Source organism: Macrosteles quadrilineatus, unplaced genomic scaffold (genome assembly GCF_028750875.1).
Source record: "Macrosteles quadrilineatus isolate MER2022 unplaced genomic scaffold, UCM_ALF_1.0 Scaffold_7__1_contigs__length_78375512, whole genome shotgun sequence".
Lineage (NCBI taxonomy): Eukaryota > Metazoa > Arthropoda > Insecta > Hemiptera > Cicadellidae > Macrosteles > Macrosteles quadrilineatus.
Genome location: NW_026542600.1, coordinates 71,674,049 through 71,696,639, shown reverse-complemented (window position 1 = coordinate 71,696,639; position 22,591 = coordinate 71,674,049). Strand labels below are relative to the sequence as shown.

Sequence of the window (22,591 nt, the reverse complement as noted above, 5' to 3'; positions counted from 1 at the left end):
TGGCTAGTGCACGAGGTCTCTAGCTCTACAGGTGTGAGTTGTGCCATATACCTCGCTCCAGCGACCAGCGTCCACTGATAAACTATCAGGAATTTGTCAAACTCTTGTTTATAGCCTTAATGGAGGCATGTTCAACTAACCACATGTTCAGGATTCACCAACAGTTTGTTTATAGCCTTAATGGAGGCATGTTCAACTAACCACATGTTCAGGATTCGCCAACCGTTTTATTATAGCCTTAATGGAGGCATGTTCAACCAACCGCATATTCAGGATTCGCCAAACCGTTTGTTTATAGCTTTGTGGATGCATGTTCAGCTAACCGCATATTCAGGATTCGCCAAACCGTTTGTTTATAGCCTTAATAGAGGCATGTTCAACTAACAACATGTTCAGGATTCGCCAACCGTTTGTTTATAGCCTTAATGGAGGCTTGTTCAACCAACCACATATTAAGGATTCGCCAACTGTTTGATTATAGCCTTAATAGAGGCATGTTCAACTAACCACATGTTCAGGATTCGCGAACCGTTTGTTTATAGCCTTAATGGAGGCATGTTCAACCAACCACATATTCAGGATTCGCGAACCGTTTGTTTATAGCCTAAATGGAGGCATGTTCAACTAACCACATGTTCAGGATTCGCCAAGCTTATAGCTTATATATTATATTCCATTGTTTATAGCTTTGTGAAGATAATGTATGTTTAACACATAGCCTAGATTCGCCGAAGGTTTTTTATAGCTTAAGTTTAGTGAAGAGATAGTTAAGCTATGCACACGGTTAATATTTCACCCATCAGGGGTTGTAGTCTTGTGATGGGGATAGCTCGTCACCATGGTCAGTTCCCTATGACTAAGAACATACTTAGTTAAGTTTATCTAAAACAGTTATTTTATTCAATGCCAACGAGAGCTGTGTTTTTTTCATGGAATAACTGTATTTCTTTAGAACTTTACCCTAACAACGAGCGTATGTCTGATGAAGTATAAAATGTAATAGACGCTACAAGCAGAAACAACCAATAAGCCTATTTGGGGAGCCATTTCCAACTTCGAATTTGTATTTATTAGTAATGACTTTGTTATTGAAATAAAGCATGTTTCATTGATTAATTCATCTCGACTAAATGCCTGCTTCCGCATTCAGTTTATAGCGTTCAATAATGTTTCAACCGATCAGTTGATCTCGTTTGGTTCTTAACAATATTTAATTATTTTAAATCACGTTTTTCGTCGTCATTTCCGAAAAATTTTTCAGTTTTTTTCTGTAATTTGAATATCTTAAAATGTGTGGCCATAGTATTCGGGTTTTACGGACAAAACTGAGTCCAAATTGTATTACATCATGCAGAATAAAAATGGTAGTATATAAAGAAATGTAAATTAAGTTAAAAATTTACATAATATCAGGTAAGAGATACATGCTATACACCCTTTAGAACTTTTTCCCATTCAAAATATTTTTTGTGTTTGAATTGTTCCTCAAATTTGAAAAAAATAATCTATAAACACTCTGTAAATGATTAGCATATATAGATGCCTAAGATTTTCATTGACGGTCCCCATCAACTATATACTACGAGATATAAGTTAACTTTAAATTGTATAGTAACTACCGGGTCCCTGATATCACAAGCATATTATTAATTTAGTTCTAATAAAAGAATTTTAAAACTCGTAAAATCGGCACCCTGACATAACCAACTTTTGTGTGCTCACATTTAATGTAAAACGTAATGTATGTCAATATATATCAAAAGCCAAGAAACGTGTTTAAAATAACTCATTGTAGCAGCAGCATATTTGTTGTACATCAATAAATTTAAAGTAGGAGTTAATTTAAAGAATTCATGTACTACTGATTTATTTCATTATTTGTTTTGTTTAAACTGAAACTGTTGTTTGTTTAACTGAAATTATTAATATTAAAATGTTTTAAATGTAATGTAATAATTTATGTAACATATTAAGTAATTTCAGTCTAAATTACTAAAATAAACACAGCTTCTTTATTTATGAACCGATTTTATTCATTTTTGTTTTGTTGAATTTGTCATAATAAATACTAAAACTGTTGTGTCTTACAAAATTTTGATTTAGGAACCGGTTTTCATGAAATTTGGCATTAAAAAATTTAAACGGCCGCCATTTTGAAATTTTTAGAGTTAAAATAACAATTTTTTTTATAAATGTTACTTACTATAGTGTAAACAATTTGGCCAAGTTTCGTAAAAATATCTCAAAGGGATTTTGAAATAATAAACATTTTCCCCAAAAAACAAAATGGCGGATTACGGCTAAACTAAGCCGAAATCCAAAAAATTTTATTCTTCATTTTTGACTTATTTTTGCATGTAGAATTAGGTCCTGTATAGCCCATCACACTTTTTTGTGACACCCTGTACATGCGACATTTTCCTGTTATAAAAAACTGTCACTAAAATATTTGAAGTGCATTAAAATATAATCAATTGTGATAATAAATTATAGAACACGATTAGCAACAACATCTTCGTGGAAATGAAAGCACCGTGAGTCATATGATATTGCGTATACTACCACTTCACGATTCGACTGTTCTTAGAAATGTGTAACGCATCTGACAGTGATAAAACTGATATATTTAAAGGCGAACCCTAAAATAAAAAAATGTTTACGGCAAAGGATCGCCGATCGACCTGAGCGCCAATTGTAAACTGGTTTTGGCGTCAAGGCTGTTTAGGCGTAGATGTATAACTGTAGGGATCAGTAGTTACCTCACATAGTGGAGAACAGAGGAGGACCGTTGTGTGACTCTGCCAAACACTGGGTAATATGATATTTAGCAGGACAATATCTTGGTCAATTGAAATCCATAAAAATTGTGATTAGCTGTAAATATTTAATATATCACCTAAGTACTAAAAAGACTCTAAATTGTTTTGGGAATTTCAATTGTGTAGAAATAAAATGTGCAGACATTTATGAAAATTAAAAAAATAAAGAATAATAACTGAAGCATAAAGAAACAACGTAAAGATCCTCAAAGTTGGCAAAGTAATAAATAAAATTAATTACCCGCAAATTGCAATTATAACAATTTATAAAACTAATATTTAAAAATATGGTAATATCATTATTTGTTAATATTATAAGACAACTAGCTTGAAGATCCACAATTATGACATTTAGGGGTCGGAAAAGTAAAATCGATGGAGCAAAGGTAAGGTATTGGCAGATGCTAGGTGTGGGTTCGAGCCTCTAATGACTCAACTCCGTGCCAGATCCGCCCATCTGATGAATGGCACGATTCCCCATGTGAGATTAATTGCAAGAAACGTCCCTGGCAGATCTCCTGCCCCGTAGTCACCACCCGCTACCGGCACACTCTGCCACTCTGCGCCCCCTGATCATTCTAGTAGATCTCCTGCCCCGTAGTCACTACCCGGTACTGGCACACTCCGCCACTCTGCGCCCCCTGATCATTCTAGTAGATCTCCTGCCCCGTAGTCACTACCCGGTACTGGCACACTCCGCCACTCTGCGCCCCCTAATCATTCTAGTAGTTCTCCTGCCCCGTAGTCACTACCGCTACCGGTACACTCCGCCACTCTGCGCCCCCTGATCATTCTAGTAGATCTCCTGCCCCGTAGTCACTACCCGCTACCGGCACACTCCGCCACTCTGCGCCCCCTGATCATTCTAGTAGATCTCCTGCCCCGTAGTCACTACCGCTACCGGCACACTCCGCCACTCCGCGCCCCCTGATAATTCTAGTAGATCTCCTGCCCCGTAGTCACTACCGCTACCGGCACACTCCGCCACTCTGCGCCCCCTGATCATTCTAGTAGATCTCCTGCCCCGTAGTCACTACCGCTACCGGCACACTCCGCCACTCTGCGCCCCCTGATCATTCTAGTAGATCTCCTGCCCCGTAGTCACTACCGCTACCGGCACACTCCGCCACTCTGCGCCCCCTGATCATTCTAGTAGATCTCCTGCCCCGTAGTCACTACCCGCTACCGGCACACTCCGCCACTCTGCGCCCCCTGATAATTCTAGTAGATCTCCTGCCCCGTAGTCACTACCCGCTACCGGCACACTCTGCCACTCTGCGCCCCCTGATCGTCCTAGTAGATCTCCTGCCCCGTAGTCACTACCGCTACCGGCACACTCTGCCACTCTGCACCCCCTGATCATCCTAGTACATCTCCTGCCCCGTAGTCACTACCCGCTACCGGCACACTCTGCCACTCTGCGCCCCCTGATCATTCTAGATCTCCTGCCCCGTAGTCACTACCCGCTACCGGCACACTCCGCCACTCTGCGCCCCCTGATCATTCTAGTAGATCTCCTGCCCCGTAATCACTACCGCTACCGGCACACTCTGCCACTCTGCGCCCCCTGATCATTCTAGTAGATCTCCTACCCCGTAGTCACTACCCACTACTGGCACGCTGCCACTCTGCGCCCCCTGATCATTCTAGTAGATCTCCTGCCCCGTAGTCACTACCCGGTACCGGCACACTCTGCCACTCTGCGCCCCCTAATCATTCTAGTAGATCTCCTGCCCCGTAGTCACTACCCGGTACCGGCACACTCTGCCACTCTGCGCCCCCTGATCATTCTAGTAGATCTCCTGCCCCGTAGTCACTACCCGGTACCGGCACGCTGCCACTCTGCGCCCCCTGATCATTCTAGTAGATCTCCTGCCCCGTAGTCACTACCCACTACCGGCACACTCCGCCACTCTGCGCCCCCTGATCATTCTAGTAGATCTCCTGCCCCGTAGTCACTACCCACTACCGGCACACTCCGCCACTCTGCGCCCCCTGATCATTCTAGTAGATCTCCTGCCCCGTAGTCATTACCGCTACCGGCACACTCTGCCACTCTGCGTCCCCTGATCATTCTAGTAGATCTCCTGCCCCGTAGTCACCACCCGCTACCGGCACACTCTGCCACTCTGCGCCCCCTGATCATTCTAGTAGATCTCCTGCCCCGTAGTCACTACCCACTACCGGCACACTCCGCCACTCTGCGCCCCCTGATCATTCTAGATCTCCTGCCCCGTAGTCACTACCCACTACTGGCACACTCCGCCACTCTGCGCCCCCTGATCATTCTAGTAGATCTCCTGTCCCGTAGTCACTACCCGCTACCGGCACACTCTGCCACTCGGCACCCCTGATCATTCTAGATCTCCTGCCCCGTAGTCACTACCCACTACTGGCACACTCCGCCACTCTGCACCCCTGATCATTCTAGATCTACTGCCCCGTAGTCACTACCCGCTACCGGCACACTCTGCCACTCTGCACCCCTGATCATTCTAGTAGATCTCCTGCCCCGTAGTCACTACCCGCTACCGGCACACTCTGCCACTCTGCACCCCTGATCATTCTAGATCTCCTGCCCCGTAGTCACTACCCACTACCGGCACACTCTGCCACTCTGCACCCCTGATCATTCTAGATCTCCTGCCCCGTAGTCACTACCCACTACTGGCACACTCCGCCACTCTGCGCCCCCTGATCATTCTAGTAGATCTCCTGCCCCGTAGTCACTACCACTACCGGCACACTCCGCCACTCTGCGCCCCCTGATCATTCTAGATCTCCTGCCCCGTAGTCACTACCCACTACTGGCACACTCCGCCACTCTGCGCCCCCTGATCATTCTAGTAGATCTCCTGCCCCGTAGTCACTACCCGCTACCGGCACACTCTGCCACTCTGCACCCCTGATCATTCTAGTAGATCTCCTGCCCCGTAGTCACTACCGCTACCGGCACACTCTGCCACTCTGCGCCCCCTGATCATTCTAGTAGATCTCCTGCCCCGTAGTCATTACCGCTACCGGCACACTCTGCCACTCTGCGTCCCCTGATCATTCTAGTAGATCTCCTGCCCCGTAGTCACTACCGCTACCGGCACACTCTGCCACTCTGCGCCCCCTGATCATTCTAGTAGATCTCCTTCCCCGTAGTCACTACCCGCTACAGGCACACTCCGCCACTCTGTGCCCCCTGATCATTCTAGTAGATCTCCTGCCCCGTAGTCACTACCCGCTACCGGCACACTCCGCCACTCTGCGCCCCCTGATCATTCTAGTAGATCTCCTGCCCCGTAGTCACTACCCGGTACAGGCACACTCCGCCACTCTGCGCCCCCTGATCATTCTAGTCGATCTCCTGCCCCGTAGTCACTACCCGGTACAGGCACACTCCGCCACTCTGCGCCCCCTGATCATTCTAGTCGATCTCGTGCCCCGTAGTCACTACCCGGTACAGGCACACTCCGCCACTCTGCGCCCCCTGATCATTCTAGTCGATCTCCTGCCCCGTAGTCACTACCCGGTACTGGCACACTCTGCCACTCTGCGCCCCCTGATCATTCTAGTAGATCTCGTGCCCCGTAGTCACTACCCGGTATAGGCACACTCCGCAACATGCATGTTATCGCTTAGGTAGTATATACTCGTGTCTGTTGTATATTTATGAGGATTGGAAAAACCTTTTCAATCACATATTATAAAGGGAAAGGTCTATGGTGTGTATCATCGGACGTGGCCAGAGTGTTCGTTGCTCGCCTCACTGACGCATCCAAGGCCAGTCAGTGCTGTTAAGGACAAGCTACACATTAAAACGAAAATGATAGCTGGAGCTTTTATCATTTATGCATAAACTCGCTATCACATAAAGAAACAAGTATGTAGAATATATTAATTTAATGCCAATAGACAACATAAACATTTCTTTCCTGGAGTATTATATAACAAAAAACAACGTGGTATTGGTGTTTATATCACGCTTATAATCACAAGATTTGTAAAATAAATTCAAGTGGCAAACGCTTTTTAGTAATACGTCAAAAGGTTTATTCAGAGAGAGGAATTGTATATACTAAATTTTTACTTAAATTTGCCTGTTAAACCATGTTTTGGGTTCTCTTACATTTCAAGAACGTATAGCACTTAAGTAGTATGTTGAAAGTGACTCTATGGTTGAGTAAACAGGATTTTTCAGATTAAAATTAAATACACTTAGGACTTTTCTCTGACAAAATAAAAATAGATAATTTAACGGACAAACAAACTGCAGCAATCTTTCTGTCAAATAGATCTTGAATAATCGTTGTAGATCACTGTTGCAGTTTTAACATCAAAGTTGAAACCAAGTGGCCTTTTTCTTGCAACCGTGAAAGTTGTCCATGGTGTGGCTAACACTATCGTGGTTTTTCTACTTGTATTTTTTCAAAGGCATGTATTTGTTCTTATACGAATTTAGACCGAACTGGCTGACGCTTCAGAAGGTTCTGCAGCACCTCGTCTAAAGCTGGGTTTTCCTAGGCGCGGAGTCGGTGAGTGGAGAGAGGAACGCGGAGAGCGGAATTGAAATTAACATGGTATTCCGCTCCGCTTCTAGGAAAACAGTAACATTAAATTGCCTAAGACAAGTGGAGTCCGCTCTCCGCGTTTCTCTCTCCGCTCGCCGACTCCGCGGCTAGGAAAACCCGGCTTAAAGTAGGTCGTAGTAGATCACTTGGGCAGCCCAAGTGTATGGTTCATTGATTTGTTTTTAAAACAAAAATAGAAAAGATAGATTACAACATAAGTAACACAAGTAAATAGATAAATAAGAAAAACTCAAACCTTTAAATCTTGTTTTTCTTCAAAGTTGTTTAGGCTGTGTCTGTATATTCGCATGATTTTCAACAGTAAGTTAAAATATTGATACTGTGACATCGTCAACTACAGATACTTAAATTTCAATAAACCTCCAAATACTCCATTTTTGTCTAAACGTTTCGAAATTTGGCCTTATACAGTGCACATATGTTGTTCTACGCCTACGCGGGAACTTAATGATGCAAATGCTTCTAACGGAACTGAGCATAGTGGCCGTACAGGTCGGCAGGCGCGCTCGATCCTGTACATTGGACATGGGACACACTGGACACATCCTCACAACCACAAAGTCGCCACATGCTTTCAATTGCGCTAAGAGTGCCATCCAAACATTATTGCAACGCTTGACCTTAAAAGTTGAGAGTTCCTTAAGCAGTTTGTAAGTTGATCTTCGTCTACAAGATAAAAGAATTCACTTTTCCGACGGCGATTAAGGTTGGATATCTTTCTAAATCCAAATGTTATATTGAACACATTGAAATAATTCGAACATGTTTTGCAGCACGGAAGCCATGAGTTCAATTTAAATTTCATCTTGGTCGTACACCTTAAAAAAAGGTCGCACACTTTTAGTACAGACCCAAATTATGTCCTTTCGTAACTACATAGTTGTCCCAGAGCTCATTCAAGGTGGTGTTGCAGGGAAGAAACCGACCACCAGGAACCCCGAAACATAGTAAAAGTATTTTCAAGTGTAAAATTTTATTTCCTATTTACCACATTTTCTTATGCACTGGTGAAATAAGAATTTTTGCCTTACGAGGAAGATGTAATAGGATTTTATTTAACTTTTGAGAAAAAACTGACCTATTTAGGACCTATCATATTTGTTAACTTTTCCGCAATACAACCGAATCGTTATACAAGTACATATGATACAGTTGCATAATTTATCCTACAAACGTATTCGTCCCTTCACCCACTGGTTAAATCGTAAGGTTTGTTACCGAGTCATACGGAATTATCTGTGGATCTAATGATAATTTCTGAAGTTATAAATATAAAATATCGTGTACTGGACAATCACGGCTGACTTAGCAATTTACGAGATCATAAACAATGGAGCGAGCCTACACAGAAATGTGGAGTCTACGCCGAGGGAGGGGCGTGCGCAGGCGCGCCAAGGTATAGAGAGCCTACAGTATATACTGTGCATACCAGTACTGGCACTAGAACATGGCTACTGGTACTGGTACTAGAGTCAAGGTCAAGAAACGGAGAACTTACAGTATATACTGTACATACCAGTACTGGCACTGGAACATGGCTACTGGTACTGGTACTAGAGTCAAGGTCAAGAAACAGAGAACCTACAGTATATACTATGCATACCAGTACTGGCACTGGAACATGGCTACTGGTACTGGTACTAGAGTCATGGTCAAGAAACAGAGAACCTACAGTATATACTATGCATACCAGTACTGGCACTGGAACATGGCTACTGGTACTGGTACTAGAGTCATGGTCAAGAAACAGAGAACCTACAGTATATACTATGCATACCAGTACTGGCACTGGAACATGGCTACTGGTACTGGTACTAGAGTCATGGTCAAGAAACAGAGAACCTACAGTATATACTATGCATACCAGTACTGGCACTGGAACATGGCTACTGGTACTGGTACTAGAGTCATGGTCAAGAAACAGAGAACCTACAGTATATACTATGCATACCAGTACTGGCACTGGAACATGGCTACTGGTACTGGTACTAGAGTCATGGTCAAGAAACAGAGAACCTACAGTATATACTATGCATACCAGTACTGGCACTGGAACATGGCTACTGGTACTGGTACTAGAGTCATGGTCAAGAAACAGAGAACCTACAGTATATACTATGCATACCAGTACTGGCACTGGAACATGGCTACTGGTACTGGTACTAGAGTCATGGTCAAGAAACAGAGAACCTACAGTATATACTATGCATACCAGTACTGGCACTGGAACATGGCTACTGGTACTGGTACTAGAGTCAAGGTCAAGAAACAGAGAACCTACAGTATATACTGTGCATACCAGTACTGGCACTGGAACATGGCTACTGGTACTGGTACTAGAGTCAAGGTCAAGAAACATAAAACATACAGTATATTCTACGTAGTACATACCAGTAATGGCACTGGAACATGGCTACTGGTAGGCCTACTGGTACTAGAGTCAAGGTCAAGAAACAGAGAACATACAGTATATTCTGTAGTACATACCATTAATGGCACTGGAAAATGGCTACTGGTAGGCCTACTGGTACTAGAGTCAAGGTCAAGAAACAGAGAACCTACAGTATATACAGTACATACCAGTACTGGCACTGGAACATGGCTACTGGTACTGGTACTAGAGTCAAGGTCAAGAAACAGAGAACCTACAGTATATACTGTACATACCAGTACTGGCACTGGAACATGGCTACTGGTACTGGTACTAGAGTCAAGGTCAAGAAACATAAAACATACAGTATATACTGTACATACCAGTACTGGCACTGGAACATGGCTACTGGTACTGGTACTAGAGTCAAGGTCAAGAAACAGAGAACCTACAGTATATACTGTACATACCAGTTGTAGTGAATATCCTTGGATTAGTTTTAAGCTGTAGTTTAGTTTACCTGTTGCTTTACGTTTAAATAAAATCAGTTAAATAGATTCGTAGTGTAGTTCCAATTTGTCCGTGGTATAAAAGAGTGTAAGTTCTATCCGTGATAAATGTATTTATGTGAATGTGTAGTTAGGCAGGTTCTAGTTTTGAATTCATTTTCAGTTGGTCGTTGTAAAGTTTCAAACAAGTTTAAAAAGTTCAATTAAATAAACAGTTAAAGCAGGAAACCTGCTCTGCTACCATGTAGTGAACATCCGTAGATTAGTTTTAAGTTGTAGTTTAGTTTACCTGCTTGACTTTTTATCAGTTAAATATGTTCAATAAATGAGAGTGAATTCAGCATCAACTTTCTTTCTTTACAAAGTTTACAATCTTACAATTATTTCCTTAGTTACTAAATAAACAAAAAAATACAAATCACAGCTGTCTAAAGACCAATAACATCAGTAGTGTATTGGTACATCCTAACCAGTCGTAATCAGTAGGCAACGCCACGCAACCCCAATAACATTTATTGTTCTAATTAATCATGTAGCTCTACAATGATGAACTGCATGCATCAATCATCTGAACTACTTCGGCCAATGACAATGCATTTCACTACAATACTTATTGGGCTACTTCATTCGATCATGGTTCTACCTAACGATTATGATGATCGGGGCAACTTAAGTAAACAATTGATTACGGTATTACCTTCTCCATACCACGGTCTGCTGGTAGAGCGCGGTACTTCGGTGTCTGATGTTCAAATCCCACAAATCACCAGCTATGTGATAACCGCCTGTACGCCTAGCCTGAAGCGTTAAACATACTCCCTTAGTGTATATGTCACTCTTATGGATCGGCTGAAGAAAACTATAGTGTTAGGGGGGTGCCTCTAGGTGTGTGTTTTAGCTATAGGGAACTAGCTATTACCGTAGGTCTCATGGTAAGACCTAGGCCGGGGACCGATTTACTTTTTCATTTTGATGTCCCCAGAGGCCAAAAACACCATTCGTTCCAATTTTTAGATATGTATATATATGTCCATCCAGACGATAACTTGAGTAAGTTTGTCCGATTTGCTTAAAATTTGGTTTTAAGGTGTAAGGCGGGATGAACTTAAATGAGTTAGCAAACCAGCATGATCGGACCATGGGAACAGGGTTTAACGGGGGTTTTATAGGGTAATAATGGGCTTTTCTCATTTTTTACCCTTAAAACACAAAATTGTATGATTGGTTACGAAGAAAATTCAAAAAATTGTTAATTTAAAATCAACATAAGTTTTAGAGTTCAACATAAATGTTTATTTAATATATTTATTGAAAATCATTCCAGGCAAATGGAAATTCGATTAGTCGGCAGGTTTGCTGCAGCGGGGGTGTTTGTTTACAATCTGCTCTTTTTTTAAGTTATTTGAAACCTCGTTTAACCAAATAAAACGATATAATGAAACCCCATATTATAATGCTGTTATAATATGCCCTCTGGTTATAATACCAAAAAGTACAGAACGAATAATAAAATTAACCCTAGAAAATATGAATAAAATGTCGTCTACACTAGTGTTCAGTGTCACCATTATGAGCTCGACAAAAAAAATCTTCAGATTTCACAATGGATAAGAAGTATACTTGTGTTAGTTTATGCCTGAAGTAATGTTTGAACCTGTTCTAGGCTAAAACCCCACGTCCTTGTATGAGAAGGTGACACAAATTCTTAATAATAAAGTTATAGTATCAGTGACCATAAATAGCAAATACTTACAAAAAACCTGAAAATAGTTGTTACAGTAGTTTAAACGCAAAACGTGACTAAAATAACACAAAAATGTTTGTTGTTTTGTGGTTTTACGTTACTTCGGTATACAATTACTTTAAACAAATTTTAGCGAACGTAATGAAAGAAACAGAATGAGGAAAATAACGGGGAGCAATGCCGGAGAGAAAACGGCGCGGCGGCGGCGACGGAATGTGGCGTTCTCAAGAACACAAGATAAGGGGAATAACCGTCGAGCCAAAGTAGTAGCATACAAATCTAGCGTTACCACTAGCCGAGTTTGCATATAAAGGCGGGGTATTTATTCGGAAATATGAAATGGGGTAGCGACATGCCGGCGAGCCACGCATAACGTAATAGATTGGGGTGCGTCTAGTCTATTGTCGGCTCCGGCATGCATGAAAACAAAACGAGGGAAAGCATCTTACAATGGTAATAAAGCGGTATGTATAACTGCACCTCCCCTCCTCTAGAGTGGTCCTATACGCAATACAGCAAGTTTTATAGCCGGGTCAGCAGATTTAATCAAACATCGATGCCTGCAAAGATTTTATGTTTTGAAAACTGGATTGAATTAAATAAGTTATTTTTTTAGTGGAACACTAATATCGTGAAACTATTTATTACCTTCCTTCACTATTTGACATTTTAGTAATTCCTAACTACCAAAGTACTAGAACAGAATAACTATGTATGATGTTTGTTTGAAGTTTATTTTTGGTGTTGGTCAGTTAAAAAGTGCGAAAAAACAATTATTGCGGTTCCCACCACTGAAAAGTAAAACTCAAGTTTCTTGAGGTCATATAAGTTTTCATATCCGGAAACTGAGGCCGTCTTCAGGTGGGAAGGAAAACGTTTATTACACAAGCCGGACGCGTACACGGCATACACAGTAAGTACACATTAGCTGAACTTAGAAAAAAAGAGCAGTCAAGTGAATAAAGAAAAAACAATTATAGCAATGGACAATGTCCACAATAAGCTTTTGTGTATAAGATGTATAACGTTATAATGATTTTAAAATATACAAATCATTGTATTTTTTAAAGGAATATCCGTTTACAAGAAGGGGCGTAAAAAAAGTTGTAGTAATGAGATGAGGGGACGGTGCTTGTGTGGACTAGAAAACGTGGGTTCATCAAGAGCCCAAAATAGCATGTCCCCCGCACGCGTGCAACGTGCGACAGTGGGCTACTGGGTGACCTACACGCCACATGCTACACACCACACGCCTGGTACACGCGTGTAAATCACTAAGTGGTATACAGTGGGTGACATATACGCTAGACATATAGTTCCGCGGACGTATTGGGAATTTTAGCTAGCTTACGATAGTTTTAGCGAATTTCCCATATAGGGAATAAGCTATTACCGTAGGTCTCAGGGTAAGAACTGGACCCGGGACCAATTTAATTTTTCGTTTTGATGTCCCCAGAGGCCAAAAATACTATCCGTTCAAATTCATATGTCAAATTCAAAATTTAGTGTTGAACCCAAATCATTTGCTATAGGAAAATCAGGGTTTTTGTTATTTACACAAAAACTAAAAGAGATACGAAGTAAGTGTAAATGACAAAGTTGTTAAGAATAAAAAAACCTATAAAATGATGTGTCACTTGAAATATGTTGCTATTTAAAAATGATGACCAATGGGCATTTGCAATTTTTCAAAAATCTATTTTTTGAATTGTTACTGTTTTATAACCCCGTTACTTTTAGCATATCACAGTAAAGCTAATTTCATAACGAGTAAGAAATTTCAACCGGAGAAGGGCTAAGTACTTTTGTATAGGAAGCACAGAGTATTGCAAACATATTGATTTTTTCCAAATAAACTTACGCCATTTGAAACGGAAAAAGATAATTAATTTCAGTTTATGCCAAAATGTTTGTGTATTTAATACCCTTAAAATGATGTATAACATGACATATGTTTACATTTGAAAATTCCGAGATTCGAACCAGGGACCCTCAGTTTTTAGCACACCCTGTATCGGAAGAAAGTTAAAAATATTTTTACGTTATTCCTTAGGGTTGATTTAACGGGAAATAATTTTACTTCATCCTTGTACGTTCAGCCGTTCTTCCGTAATCAGTTTGAGACACCTTCCGTGGGATACCCTGTATATTTTTAAAGTAATCAGCTGATTTTAAAATCAGTTGCCTGTTTCAAATAGCAACATATGTCAAGTGAAGAAGTAATACCATGGATAAACTCTATACTTGCTGATTGTTCATCTACAGTATGATTAAATCGATTTGTAGTTAGTAGATATAGCTCTAATAAACATGAATAAACTGAAAAAATGGGTAAGCCGAACCAATTCAATTTTATTAACTTACTACTCTTTGTGTATAAAAGCCGTAATAAATGTTATTGATTAATGATTTATCGTTTTATACACATTGGTACACATTACTTTGCCTGGTACACACTAAGTGTGCTGAACATAACCCAGAAAAAAAAACATTATGTTTATATTTTTAACTAACAGAACATGAATTAAATCTGGCAGAATAAAATTACACACCACCAAACAGTCATTTAATTCATCTAACCAGATATTATATAGTTAAAATTCGATATCACGTACAACAAAGAGTTAAATGCTAAAGCGATTTTGCTAACTACTTTAATGAATAAAATTAACTAAAAATGTTCATGTTGTGTTCATGTTTAGTTGGTCTCGAGATCTTCAGTACATCTGTTACCTAGGTAATAGACGAGTTTACTTTGATAAATATTTCTGTGCCGATTTAAATATCGAACATCAAGGAGTAACGATTTTCAGATGGACAATTTTTAAATTTACATGTTTCGATTAGAAATAACATTTTGAATATTTGTACTTTTCGTGTGATTAGTAAAATATCTACTTGTTTATCAATATGTGTTGATTACGTTCGGACAATTTATTTACTTTATATTGCCCTTTTACGATTTTACAAAATACCTTACACACTTTATTACCTTCTATGTAGTAGAAAATCTAAGTACTAATTGATTATATACTGTTATTTAAATAGGGAATGCATCTGATATGTACAGTATAAGGAAATATTCAAATTGAAATTTATTAAGGCCAACAGAATTCGCTTAGTCTGCAGGTTTGCTGCGGCGGGGGGTTTACTTTCCTGATCGTAGTTTTACCCCATTGATATGGTGAAAAAATGAGGTAACAGTTGACGACTTCACGCTGATACTTAATCATAAAACTAAAATATCCTCTTTAGCTGGTCAGTGTTCATCTGCATAAATAGTCTTTTTGAATGAATATATTGAACAAAATATTGTGCAAGGGACTCAAAGTTGATGATGACGAGTGGTATATGAATAATAATTGGGTTCTTATTCTTAATTCTTTGATTAACTAAATGTATTTGTTAACTTAGGACTCTTTTGTACTGAAACAAAATCCAATCATGGTAACAAGTATCAATAACTATAAGAAAATATCATAAATTATGAAAACTGGCCATCAGTGGGGTAGGTTCAATACACTGCTATTGCTACGTTGGCTTTAATAAAATAAACTCACAAGATTGCCTAGGGATGGACAGGATTCCCAAGCTTAAACCAGTCAAGCCATGGGAGAATGAGTCAACCAGTATTCCGGCTAAGTAGACATGCGTTGGCTCTGAAGCAAACCTTTTTGGCAACATAGGCTAATTATAGCTAGGGCTCTGCCGCGCGGTGCAACCCGGACCTAGGTCAGTGATCATAAGTTGTTTGAAAATACCTTTTAGATTAAGCCTAGTGTTGTGTGTCATAGTGAAAAACTGGCCAAACACCTAGAAAAATTGTAATCAGCAGGTAAATGTTGTTGGTGAAAACTGACAATATTATTCAAATCTGCTATCAAAGCCATCTAAGCTACCGTCAACAAACTATGTAAACAGATGATATTATATTCTATAGGTTACGTTTAGAAAATGGAATTGAAATTAAAAATATATGTGTAGCAGAGTATTCTCATTAATTACATACTGAAGAAGTCACCCCTTCTATTTTGGCCAGTTCTGTTACTCAAAGGTAATAGTTGAACAAACCTCTTATAAAATGTACTACTCTTTTAGCGAATTTCCTATGTAGGGAATGCACTACTACAACTGTCAAAAAAACTTGTAGAGATTTTTAGTCTTGGATTCCATCCTGTGAATCTTTTATGATTTTTATCCATGCCGTTTCTTTTCTATGCGTGGACGATCCCATTGTTGCGATGTTCCACGAACCCAAGACTTAACACGTCACAACTCATGCAGTTGCACTTTAATAATATTACAAACTCGTCTATTTTTGGGCCATTTGTCTATAAATATTATCCATACCGTTTCTATTTTATAATCCATGGTATTGTCAAACAAAACGCCGTCGGCACATCGTCGAAAACTACCAAAGGTCCTTTGGGTTTCCCAATGGTTTTTTTAGTTCAACATTTTATTTGTTGTATTTTATTTTATCTTTTGCGGTAAAATACTGTACGATTTTGAACAATCGTAATTTCCCCGTTGATTATTAAAACCCCCTAAGTGTATTAAATAATCAATGCTTAGTGGTATTAATGTATTTTTCTTTTGTAGGCCTACTGTATTTAGTAATTTGCTACTGTACTGTAGACGATTGGTTATAAGCATGTGTTGCACTTAATTATTTACATTTTCGTTGGAATGTCTTGGATAAATGGCATTCCATAAGACCAATGTTAAAAATATTAAGATTTGATTTTAAGTTTTTGCCGAAAAACTAATTTTCCCAGAACAGTGGCTAGCATCGATATTGTTTTAGCGTGAAAATAAGATGTTTCTAACAGTTAAGACGAAATCATAGGAGCCGATTTCGAAATCAATGAGCTTAAACGTTACTCGTCGTTTTATAGTATGCATATCAATAGTAAATATGGCAATTATAAGGAAATATTTTAGTGTTAATCGATGGTGTTAATCCAACCAGGTTAATGAAAACTTACTTAGTCTGCAGGCTGTATCTTTCGGTTGTTTACACTGACATGGTTAAGAGTAACACAAGTTAAGCAATAAGTTAAGTTGTCATAACTGCAAAACATTTAGTGCGAAAGAAAGAAAGCTTGTACATCAGAAAACTAAAATAATAGGTGTTGGTAATGTTGATAGGAATTAAAATGGCAGTCAGAAAACATACTAACATTTATTTAGGACAAATACAAATATTAAAAGAAGCAAGTTTGTTTTTAAACGTTAACCAACAAAATAAAAGGTAAACAAATAACTGTAGGGAATGTGCTGTTACTATCGCATGAGCATTTTCAGGATTTTCAATAATGATGTATAATTAAAACAATTTTTATCTACAAATAAAATATTTAAATACCATGCTAACTTCACATCAACTAATTTTACAGGCTGTTCATGGCTACAATTGAGGGATATGCTAAAAGTAATCTATTATTTCACTAACATTCAAACTACTGTACTAAACCTATTACGTTTATAAGTTGCAATGGTTTGTCATTAACCACAGACTGGATTTTATGTTTATTGGTGGACTGTTTGGTTTAATATTAGTTTTGCTGGTATCAAAAATATGTTAAATATCAGGAAACCAGTTTGGAAAACCTAACTGGTACTTGTTACATTGCGACTGATAATAAGACAATATCGCAACACAACTAAATGATTTTAATACATTTTTTTTAACTATTTTAAGGAACTGTGCATTCTAAAGTTAACAAAATGTTAATGTTTTTAAAATTTCAACAAGCCTTTCATTTTATACCTATTAAGACTCATCGTTTATAGAGGCATTTTGAAACTATGGCAAATAGTTTCATGAATTAAATTAAATCACATTAAATTAAACCGTGATCAAAATAAATTCGGCTTGTACAAAATGAGAGTAGACAACATAATTGAAACCTTTTGAATATAACCATATGGCAACAATTCATTTTTATTGTTCAATAACCACAACTTCATTTGTTTTTCATTGTTTCCAGAATTAGTAACTTAATTCTTTTAGTTTTTACTAAGAAATGCGATCACACGATTATGGAGGATTATTAATACTTTCTCATTATAAACAACTGTATGTGGTTTAGTAGTGTTAGCAGTAGGCTAGTTTTATAATTGAACCTATAAGAGAAATTAAAATGATTCTCTCTCCTGTAACAGTGAAAAAAACCATTCTTTGATTATTAGCTATGCATACGCAAAGAAGCTAGAGGTTATATAAGGAGAGGATACGCAAAGAAAATTATAAGTGATATCAAATTTGTTCAAGACTTTTGAATATACACAGCTTACTCACAATATTAAATGCAGTTTTCAACCCAATTGCTCGCAAAAAGCATTGATACGGTGGATTTTCTGTGATATCAGAACGCAATCCAAAGAATACGCAACTACGTAAAACCAATGTGATATTTTGATTCTTTTTAAATCACGATATGGGTTCTGTTAGGCCTATGTGTGCTGTTGTATTTTTTTTTTCTTTAAATGTTTTCCCGCTAACGATAAGCGTGAATTACTTTGTACAGATGGGTGATTCTGTAAGAATTGTAGTCGAGCATTAAAAAAGTTATCAAATTTCATTGGATAAAAATACAGTGCCCAGTTATTTTTTATATTTTTAGCTTGGTAATTACTCTCAATACCATTAAATATTATTTTAAATGTATTAAAAGAGCAAAAAGTTGGCTAAGCGTATCGTATAAAATATATTCAGGACAAACTGAGATCAGAATAATAAGTATTATTTAATAGTTCACATGGATGTGATATTAACTTCCCTAAGTAGGCCTAGTGTAATTCTTAAAATCCATTAACATATATTAGAAGGCATGATAAAATAATATTCCAAAGCAGCTTCCGACGTATGGAATGCCGGCTATTCGACATTTCCAGATATATTCGATATATAATTTAATTCAGATATGTATTATTGGTAAAAACCATAATTACGGTACAATATCCGCTTTATGTAGTTTTATAGATCTGAGCACAGCATTTCTAATAGGAAAAATAAGAAATTACATTCACCAAAGCTGTTACATTATTCCATTTTTTTTACTTAGGATGAAGATCATATATTAAACAGATTATTATGAATAACTATATCTATTTGTATACACCAAAGTCAGGGATTTAAAGTATATGCATCCTGAGAATATGTAAATTGTTCCAGGACCACTCTTTAAAAACATTCCAAAAATAGGAATTATTGCCGTATTAAAAAAAATTCCAATAATGAAATAAAACCTCCAAACAAATACAGGAACCAGTTTGGGTTTTAACAGGGGAACCCGTCCATCACATATGAAAAGGAAACATTGTTAATGCAAAATTAAATGTTATTTACATCAATCCAAAGTATCGATTGAATAACTAGAATTTAATGTAGGATTGTTTTAAGTAGATTAACTATTTTCGACAACTCGCGATTATGTTACGTTTAATTTTATATCCAACTCATACAGTATTTAAATTCAACTCAAACAGCATAAATTCAACTCATATAGTCATACAATTCTTTAAAGAAATATTGCAGAAAAGATTAGTTAAATGTGGAAATATAGTTTTCCGATTAAAAAAAGGAAATTTATATTATATTTTACTTGTATCAAATTTAATGCAAATGCATACATTCTATAAATACGTGTATGTAAAAGTATATATAAACACTTTTAAAAAGCAAGGGATACGATTATAAATAATGCTAACCAGAATATTTGAACTAATTGCTATGTTTATATTTTTAATGTTAATCATTCGTATATAAAACATAAATTTGTTCAACAGAAGAATATACTGTTTTAAGATTTATCAAACTGAATCCTAATAATGTCAAATTATCAAATAATCACAAGAACCTCAGCAAAACATTTTAATCGGGAACATAACACTTTAAAATTCAGAATTGTCAATATAAATGCATGACTACGTTTGGATATAATGAGTTTTAAAACAAGTTAAACCGTTTCAAAAAAAAAAATCTCCATTCTTTAAATTGACTAAACACATTCAAGCCCGTTTTTTAACAATCATGGCTATAGTGTGATATGCATGATTTCTAATTTCAAATGTTAAATTTGGCCTACTTTTGTACTTAATAGGTAATTTAAATAATAACTAAAATTGCCACCATAATTTGCCTGCAATTGCAGTTCTGATGAGCGTCTTGTAATTTAACCTATAGTAATTTTTGTATATTATATTTTGACGTCAAATGTTAATAATACTAAAATGTTAAATTAAACTTCTATTGGTTGCATTTGAGAACAAAAAAGTTAGACACTTAAAACAGCGAATTTTAATGAAATTTGGAACTAAAGACCAGATTTTTTAATGTAAATATATAAAAATGATTCATTGATCCATCGTTTCTCAGTAAATAGTGAATTTCAGAACATCTTTCGTCTTACTAAATAACAATTATTTCCTGATTAAACGTAAATAAAATCAGGATGATTTTGTGGTATCTTTCATAAAGTATACTATTATGATTTTACGAGGAGTCAATATTATAAAAAGAAAATACTATGAGGTGACATTTATACATTCAATATTAATAATGTATATTGTAAAGACAAATCATTGGTTTTCAACTTATAACTTTCGTTTCTTAAAAAAGATTGACTTATAAGTACACAAAAACGAGCATTATTATTTACATATAGCCTAAATATAGGAGTTAATGTGTTTAAATAATATTTTACATTCCATTCCGTGAAATTAACAACAGAAACGATTAATTACAAACGAACGGAAATATTTTAATCCGTCTTTGAAATTATGGACCACGCAGGATGCATTATTTAGGTATTTAATTACAGCTAGATTTTTATTCATTAAAAACTATAGCCTAGTATAAAGATAGTTAAAAAATAAAATTTAAAACAGAAATATAACAGTTGGATACTAAACTCATTTTAACCTCTATCATGATTTTTACCATATTACTATATTTGGGGGTTCATTTGCGTAAAAATACAATTTCGAAATGATGATTTTTTTTATAGCTTGATTAAAATGAATCATGAAAATAAATAATATTTTACGAGGGAATTTTTTTATGGATATTATCAGATTCCATATTTAATTCTAATGAAAAAAAAACTATCGTAGTTTATCTTTTATATTACCTCCAAGCTTTTAAAGACAGAAATGGTATAATTTTTTTTTTTTTTTTTTTTTTTTTTTATATAAGTAATTACCTAACTTTGTTCGCACATTTTAAAGAATTCATTTGATGGAATATGGAATGCGTGGTTTTTAAGTTTAACACATTTTGAGCAACTTATTGGGAAATATAAATAAAAAAAAATAAAAAAAGCGTATTTGAACCTACTGACGCCAAATATTGTATCATAATTGCATTTCAAGGTTATTAAACACATAATTACCCAGCCATCAGGTTAATATTGAGCCATTATAGGCTCTTTTATATAAAAAGTGGAAATCGGATAAGAAGAAACTGGTGTCGATTTATGATTATTTTATGTGATGAAATTATAGCAACGATATATTTTAATCACGATGTTAGAGAGGGTGTTCATATTGAAGATCATGTCGTAAAAAAATAATTTAACTCGTTAGAGTAACTTTAAATGCTGCATTAATAAGATTATTTTAAAGGTTGAGTTTATTGTTTGTTGAAATTTCTTGATTTAAATATTGTCCTTGTTTAATCCTCGAACATGAAGCAATATTTTAGTTATTTTCTCTGTGTTGTAAATTATGCAATGAGTTGAGCATCAATAAAGAATAAACGTTATAGAAATTCGAGTCTAAGGCAGGGTGCACACTGGAGAAATCCGTTTCAGGAAACCGATTTCATGAAACGAGAAACTTTAGTTGCTCGCAACAGATGGATTAGTTTAACACAGGGCAGTGCACACTGCGTTGCATGAAACTGTAATTTCATTTGTTTCTTGAAACTGGTTTACATGAAATCCAAAAAACAGATTTCGTATAGGCTTCAGTTTCACGTTTCTATTGGTTTTATTGACTTCTCAGTGTATTGTTATTTTCCCTCAGCACTCAGAGCTAACCTCCGGTTGGTGTCCTTCTTTGTTATTAGTGGACTAAGTAATTCCACCAAACATTCAAAAAAGAGGCTTTGGCATTTTAAAAATAAAATAAAATTACAAGATCACTGCATAATTAATTAGCTACAATGTACGTACTGTGTTGACCACCCCTAACCAACGGGTGGACGATGGACCCAATACTTCCTTCTTTTAGTTTTCTTTAGCCACTCACCACCAATATAGTAGGTACCATAATCATTATCCGAATTCATATCACGAAACTGATGGAATACCGTTTCTTCTGTGTGCATTTGTTAAAGAAATGGGTTACTTGAAACCAATTTGATGAAACCAGTTTCCTGAAACGGGTTTCTCCAGTGTGCATCCTGCCTAAGAAAATAAGTAGAAGAGTTGAAAAGTGAGGTAAATTTAGTGAAGAGCAGAAAGCTTATCAATTTATTGAAAACTGAACTCAGCTGAGATCTGCATTACTTCTAGATGATTTTTTTTTTCAAGCTAAGCATTTGAGTTTTCAGGAGTCTG

The 22,591-nt window shown here is 37.1% G+C and overlaps 1 protein-coding gene across 6 annotated transcripts in view; it reads right to left on the bottom strand.

Moving 5' to 3' along the window:
* Positions 1 to 22,591, bottom strand: part of LOC128997802 (nuclear factor 1 X-type) — a 241,014-nt gene that overhangs the window by 150,901 nt on the left and 67,522 nt on the right. The gene's annotated exons all lie outside the window — the stretch shown is intronic.